Below are 7,500 nucleotides of genomic sequence, written 5' to 3' on the forward strand. Positions count from 1 at the left end.
TATATATATATATATATATATATATATATATATATATATATGATTTATTTATTTTTATTTTTATTTTTTTTTCTTGTTTTTCATTGTTTTTGTACAACAACAAAAAAATCCTTAATTTTCAAATAAAACAAGCTTATCGAACCATAACATCAAGAATAAATTTCCGCCTTGTCTGCCGTCTTGGAATTCGCTGGGCTGCGCTTTCCGTCTTGAAAGGAGTTGGGTTGCATTTGCCGTCTTGGAAGTCACTCTGCCGTGTCTGCCGTCTTGGAAGTGATAATGGAAATAACAATCAATAATAATGATAGCAAGTTCAACCATTTTTGTACTAACATTCAAAAGAAAACAAGACTTAAATGGATAAGGGAAGAGTATAATGAGGTAATGTACTGCTTTGCTATGCACCCGGTGTTTGATTTTAATTAGCAGATCTAAAGAAAATAATAATGATAATAATAATAATAATAATAAAAAATAATAATAATAATAATAATAACAATAATAATAGTAGTGGTAATAATAATAAGATAATGATAAAATGAAAAAGATGATGATGATGATAAAATTAAACTCAAAGAACAAACTAACATATAGTTTTAACGTGATAGACTGGAACTAACGTGAACTCAAACAAATTGACACCAAAATTAGGAAGCAATTGACATGCAACAGAATTTTTTTCTTTCTTATACGGCAGGTTCATGTTTGAATCGCCGTGGTCACAGCATGATACTTGTAGTTTTCATGTTGTGATGCTCTTGGAGTGAGTACGTGGTAGGGTCCCCAGTTCCTTTCCACGGAGAGTGCCGGTGTTACCTTTTTAGGTAATCATTCTCTCTATTTTATCCGGGCTTGGGACCAGCACTGACTTGGGCTAGCTTGGCCACCCAGTGGCTAGGTAGGCAATCGAGGTGAAGTTACTTGCCCAAGGGAACAACGCGCCGGCCGGTGACTCGAACCCTCGAACTCGGATTGCCGTCTTGACAGTCTTGAGTCTGATGCTCTAACCATTCGGCCACCGCGGCCTTGACGATCATGGGCTTGCCATTGCCTTCCGCCAGGTGTTTTTTTTTTTTTTTTTTTATCGAGTTACCATCTCTATTTACCCAGCACTGACTTGGGCTGGCTTGGCCACCCAGTGGCTAGGCAGGCAATCGAGGTGAAGTTCCTTGCCCAAGGAACAACGCGCCGGCCGGTGACTCGAACCCTCGAACTCGGATTGCCGTCGTGACATTCTTGAGTCCGATGCTCTAACCATTCGGCCACCGCGGCCCCCCTGTGCCCTGTCCTACAAGGACGTTGGCGATCATGGATTTTCTTGGCAATTTAGAGCGGTGGTTTGCCGTTGCCTTCCGCCCGGTGTTTTTTATCGAGTCACCATCTCTATTTACCCGGTTCTGGGACCGGCACTGACTTGGGCTGGCTTGCCCACCCAGGGAACAACGCGCCGGCCGGTGACTCGAACCCACGAACTCAGATTGCCGTCGTGACAGTCTTGAGTCCGATGCTCTAACCACTCGGCCACCGCGGCCTTTATCAAAGTATAAAGACCTGGAAATAGAGGTGGAAAAGATGTGGCATTTAAAAACCAAAACTTTGCCTGTTGTTATTGGAGCTCTTGGCCTTATAAAAAAAGGTACGGATAAGTTGCTTGAGCAAATACCAGGAAATCCAAAATTAGAAGAAGTCCAAAAAATAGTCTTAAACAGCACAGCACATGTTCTCAGAAGAGCATTATCAATCTGATGTGTTCTTTGTGTGCGTGAATTGATTTGACTGGATGTTTTGATTTGTGGTTGTTCTGCATATTTTGCATGTTTTCGTTGATGTTCCATTGCCTCAAACTTCAATCACCCTAGGTCGTTGGTAGTGACTCGGTGTTTGATTTTAATTAGCAGATCTAAAGAAAAGAAAATAATAATAATAATAATAAAAATAAAGATAACAATCATTAGCATAAACATTATCATAAAAATAATAGTTATATAAATAATTATTGTTATTATTATAAACATCATTACAACTATCATCATTATTGTTATTATTCTATTTATCATTATCATTTACTGGCTATTACATATTGTCAGTTATATCTATGTGTGTTGGAATATACTTGTTTATTATTGAATTAATTTTGTTTATTGGACGCTGTATATTTTATTTCACGCACAGCATCCCCCTCCAGCTGTGGTAATGATGAGATGCGGGAAGTTATTAATATTTGTGTTAATTAATGTCTCTTATTAGTGGATATACTTTTTATTTTAAGTTGAAGTGGGACAGGATGGATGATATATGATTACTGTTGATATTTGTGAGAATAAAGTTGTTTTATTGGTTGTTGTATATTGTATTTTAAGAGATCGAAGAGGAGAAAATAACTACAAATCTCTAAGTCTTGTTGTGGTTATCTGTAAGTAGGGTGTAGATGGGGGCGGGTACTTATATCAATTCTAAGTGATATAATTAACATTCCCCTTTTCCCATAGCCTCATTCAGAAATAATAGCAACAGCAACAGAACGTAAAATACAATAAATACAGTTGATTTATTAATTATTGCTAGTTGTAGGCTGTAGTTTACGAGATACACCCCATTTATCACGTAGCGATGCATAAGTATAAGTGGGGGGGGCGAATCTCAGTTACTTATATCTGTTGTTTATCAGATTTTGCATGATGTATTTTGCAAGATTTAGAAGCAAATATAGCTCTTCTTTATTATGTATTGCAAGAAAAAACTGCAAAATCACACCCCTGTTGTTGCGACGTTCAAGTGGGTGGGTGGGCTGAGTGGAGGAGAGGGGGAGTTACTTGCGTATTTGCGTTAATTGATGTTTAATGAGAAATAATTTGTGTTTTGTGATGTTTAAATGGCGTAGGGGGAAGGTGGGGGGTCTAGTTACTTATGACAGTATCAGTTTATGCTGTTGATTTCATGTTGTATGTTGTATTATGCACTACAATCTTACTGTATACGTAGCGTGGAGGGAGGGGGGTAGTTATTTATTTTTATGTTAATCAATGTTGGTTAATGGATGTTATTGTGTTGTATTTAGCGAGGTCAAGGAGTAAGACCAACTACATCAAGCTCCTGTTGTAGCGAGGTTGAAGTAAAGAGGAAGGGGGAAGGTAGAGTGGAGTAGGGGGTAGAGTTAATTAGTTCGTTAGACACGTTCGTGTTAATTAGCATTAGGGGAGATCTTTGCTAGTTATAAACAAAGGCAGATTGATGAGCAGTCATTAGGCTCAGTATGTGACAACAGATTCTTCCCGCGTGTCACTATTAACAATATTTTCAAAAGAAACAACTTTTTTGCTAAACTAAAGTTCTCCCCCTACCAATAAATAAATAATAAAGAAAACGAATAATAATAATAATGATAAAAAAATACCTGAGTGATTGTTTCCATAGCCCTTGTTAAAATTATAAAGTTCCCGAAATACAACACAATTATTTGAAACAGATATCTTTATGCTTTAAATGAATTAGTCTTAGAACTTATTCTATAGTTCGTTCTTATGTATATGTTGAAGACATTGCAAGTAGAACAATGAAGGGAAGTACAGAAAAACACACGAATATACCGAAGGCCTTTTCGTTTTATTACTTCATCAGGGCATATAAGACAAAAGATACATAAAGGTATATACACCTAATTAGGCAATAAAGCGAAAAGGCCTTCGGGATATTCGTGTGTTTTCCTGTACTTGCCTTCGCTGTTCCACTTGCAGTTTGTTCGACATGAATTCCACATACTGATACAACACCACGTTATTAGTGGTAAAGAAATTTTGGAGGCCCAGTTTTATCTATCAGTGGGTGATAGTAAAAATTCATTAAGCCTTTTCTCCATTATTATTGGCATGGTTTGTTAAAAAATGGAAATGGCGTCGCGTCGTTGAAGTTGACATTTAAAGATGTAAATATGTAATATAATAGTCAAAATGCAAGTTAGGATCATGGCAATAGTCGCTTTACCGTATTACTACAACGAAATACCATTATTAGATTTATAGTGATGTAATAGTTAGTTCTTGGGGGCCGCGGTGGCCGAATGGTTAGAGCGTCGGACTCAAGACTGTCACGACGGCAATCTGAGTTCGAGGGTTCGAGTCACCGACCGCCGCGTTGTTTCCCTTAGGCAAGGAACTTCACCTCGATTGCCTGCCTAGCCACTGGGGGACCAAGTCAGCTCAAGTCAGTGCCGGGTAAATAGAGATGGTGACTCGGAAAAAAAAAAAAAAAAAAAAAAAAAAAACACCGGGCGGAAGGCAATGGCAAACCACCGCTCTAAATTGCCAAGAAAATCATGAAAGTCCATGATCGTCAAGGCCGCGGTGGCCGAATGGTTAGAGCGTCGGACTCAAGACTGTCACGACGGCAATCTGAGTTCGAGGGTTCGAGTCACCGACCGCCGCGTTGTTTCCCTTAGGCAAGGAACTTCACCTCGATTGCCTGCCTAGCCACTGGGTGGCCAAGCCAGCTCAAGTCAGTGCTGGTCCCAAGCTCGGATAAAATAAGAGAGAATGATTACCTAAAAAAAAAAAAAAAAAAGGTAACACCGGCACTCTCCGTGGAAAGGAACTGGGGACCCTACCACGTACTCACTCCAAGAGCATCACAACGTGAAAACTGCAATTGAGTATCATGCTGTGACCACGGCGGCTCAGACATGAACCTACCGTTAAATGATGATGATGAATAGTTAGTTCTTAGAGTTAAGTTTTACATGGGACATCAGCGCAAGTCTTAGACCTTTCGTGAGTACCGACCGTAGGCCTTTTAGGTCTTGGCGTGACCGGATGTAATAGAAGGTCTTACCCAGGAAACGGGTAACTATACTGGATAATATATATCATACTGTTTCGACCAAAACAGTTCTTAAAAATACTTTGAATCTGCTTCGTTTAGATTAAGAAAGTTTCGAATCTTCATTCACGACATGTCTTTTGTTCGTGTTTAAATTTGTGTTCTACCAGACATCAAAATTATATAGCCTTTAGTTTGATCAAAACATAAAGTACACCTCACACCTTGTTTGTCTATTTGTGTGTCAGGGTCAGCTCAGCATTTCGTTAGCCAATTATATTTGAAATTCCCATTTATTCGTTAATGAGTTAAACGAACGCTTCATTTTTGCTGCAACGAATGTTAGGATTTAGTTTGTCATATTCAGGTAATATTTTACATTACACTTTATGTTTACGCAGCTGGTCGTTAAACTGAGGAGTAGGGAGAACAAGCTCACAATATAACAAACATTAGTTGGGAGATACAGAGTTTAATCTAAGTTATATTTACTTTCATTTATATTATATTCCTGATATTACATTTTGATTTAGTTGCCCAGGTTACGGATAGATAATTAGTTCTGATTTAATATTTCTGACATTAGATAGTATAGTTTGTAGGTTAGAGTCAAAATAACATCCTATCCTTCCAGTAAAAATAAGCATTAATTCTTTAAAAAGTATTTATTCATAAATTTATCTAATATCATATATCATATTCTACTTCGTTAATAAGTTACCTATTCTTCTTCCTTTTAACGGTAGGTTCATGTCTGAGCCGCCGTGGTCACAGCATGATACTTAGTTTTTTCATGTTGTGATGCTCTTGGAGTGAGTACGTGGTAGGGTCCCCAGTTCCTTTCCACGGAGAAAGGAGGTTCTCCTAATGCATAATTAAAAATCATTAGATGTAGGGGGTAAGAGATATAGAACAGGGGGAGGGAAAGGAAGGTGTTAGTGTGAAGCTTAAAGGATATCATTGGTTAGCGTGAGTGCGTATGCTAGCTTTCTGAGTGTGTTGTTCTGAGTGGAGGGTCCGAAGCTCTGTGGGAGGTCTGTATGCCTGTCTAGTCTCTCAGTTTTATTTGTCTGTTTCTGTCTGGTCGATTATTTTTGTCTTTATCTGTGTGTGTGTGTGTGTGTGTGTGTGTGTGTGTGTGTGTGTGTGTGTGTGTGTGTGTTTCTGTGTGTTTGTTTGTGTGTTTGTTTGTGTGTGTGTGTGTGTGTGTGTGTGTGTGTGTGTGTGTGTGTGTGTGTGTGTGTGTGTGTGTGTGTGTGTGTGTGTGTTGGTGTGTGTGTGTGTGTGTTTGTGTGTTGTGTGTGTGTTTTGTGTGTTTGTGTGTGTGTGTGTGTGTGTGTGTGTGTGTGTGTGTGGTGTGTGTGTGTGTTGTGTGGTTGGTGTGTTTTGTGTGGTGTGTGTGTGTTGTTTGGTGTGTGTGTGTGTGTGTGTGTTGCTGTTATTGTGTGTTTGCTGTATCTGTTGTGTGTGCGTCTTGTCTTTCCTTTCTCCATACCCTATCCCCTTTCTATCCACCTCTCTCTCATTTCTCTCCTCCCTCTCCTTATCTCTATCTCCCTTTTTCTCCCCGTCTTTCCTCACTCAATCTTTCTCTCTCTCCATACCTACCCTTCCCTATTCTCTCTCCTCTTTATCACCACAGCCGGCTTTGCATACGTATCTCGCACTCTTTCCAAGAGCATCTCCATTCCTGTTCTTATCTCCATCAGCATGTTTGCTCCACGGCCCGCAGGCATGACTATTATATCTTTACAGACTCTTTAGGATTCCTGTCGGACTCGCAAGCCGTTGATGAGTTATGGTTACGGACAAACCTCAGTTTGTTGGAGAACCAGCTATACATACACAAGCAACCAAGGAGTCAAGTGCGAACGGAGGGAGGAGATTACGCTCTCACACCTATTTTCACATATTTACATTTACATGTTAAATATAAGTGTACAGGCATGTACATACATATACTTATATCTACCAGTGTACTGTATTTGTCTATTCACACACACATACACATACACATATGTGTGTGTGTGTGATTATATCTTCTTCTTTTAACGGTAGGTTCATGTCTGAGCCGCCGTGGTCACAGCATGACACTCAATTATAATTTTCATGTTGTGATGCTCTTGGAGTGAGTACGTGGTAGGGTCCCCAGTTCCTTTCCACGGAGAGTGCCGGTGGTACCTTTTAGGTAATCATTCTCTCTATTTATTCGGGCTTGGGACCAGCACTGACTTGGGCTGGCTTGCCCATCCAGTGGCTAGGTAGGCAATCGAGGTGAAGTTCCTTGCCCAAGGGAACAACGCGCCGGCCGGTGACTCGAACCCTCGAACTCAGATTGCCGTCGTGACAGTCTTGAGTCTGATGCTTCTAACCATTCGGCCACCGCGGCCTTGGCGATCATGGGCTTCCATGATTTTTCTTGGCAATTTAGAGCGGTGGTTTGTCATTGCCTTCCGCCCGGTGTTTTTTTTTTTTTTTTTTATCGAGTCACCATCTCTATTTACCCGGCACCGACTTGGGCTGGCTTGGCCACCCAGTGGCTAGGCAGGCAATCGAGGTGAAATTCCTTACCCAAGGGAAACAACGCGCCGGCCGGTGACTCGAACCCTCGAACTCAGATTACCGTCGTGACAGTCTTGAGTCCGACGCTCTAACCATTCGGCCACCGCGGCCCCATGTGTGATTATC

The 7,500-nt window shown here is 40.3% G+C and overlaps 1 pseudogene; it reads right to left on the bottom strand.

Moving 5' to 3' along the window:
- The window catches only part of LOC119598368, an 8,299-nt pseudogene extending 1,751 nt beyond the window's left edge, over nucleotides 1-6,548 (bottom strand).
- Nucleotides 6,549-7,500: the final 952 nt, after the last annotated feature.

Source organism: Penaeus monodon, chromosome 41 (genome assembly GCF_015228065.2).
Source record: "Penaeus monodon isolate SGIC_2016 chromosome 41, NSTDA_Pmon_1, whole genome shotgun sequence".
Taxonomy (NCBI): domain Eukaryota; kingdom Metazoa; phylum Arthropoda; class Malacostraca; order Decapoda; family Penaeidae; genus Penaeus; species Penaeus monodon.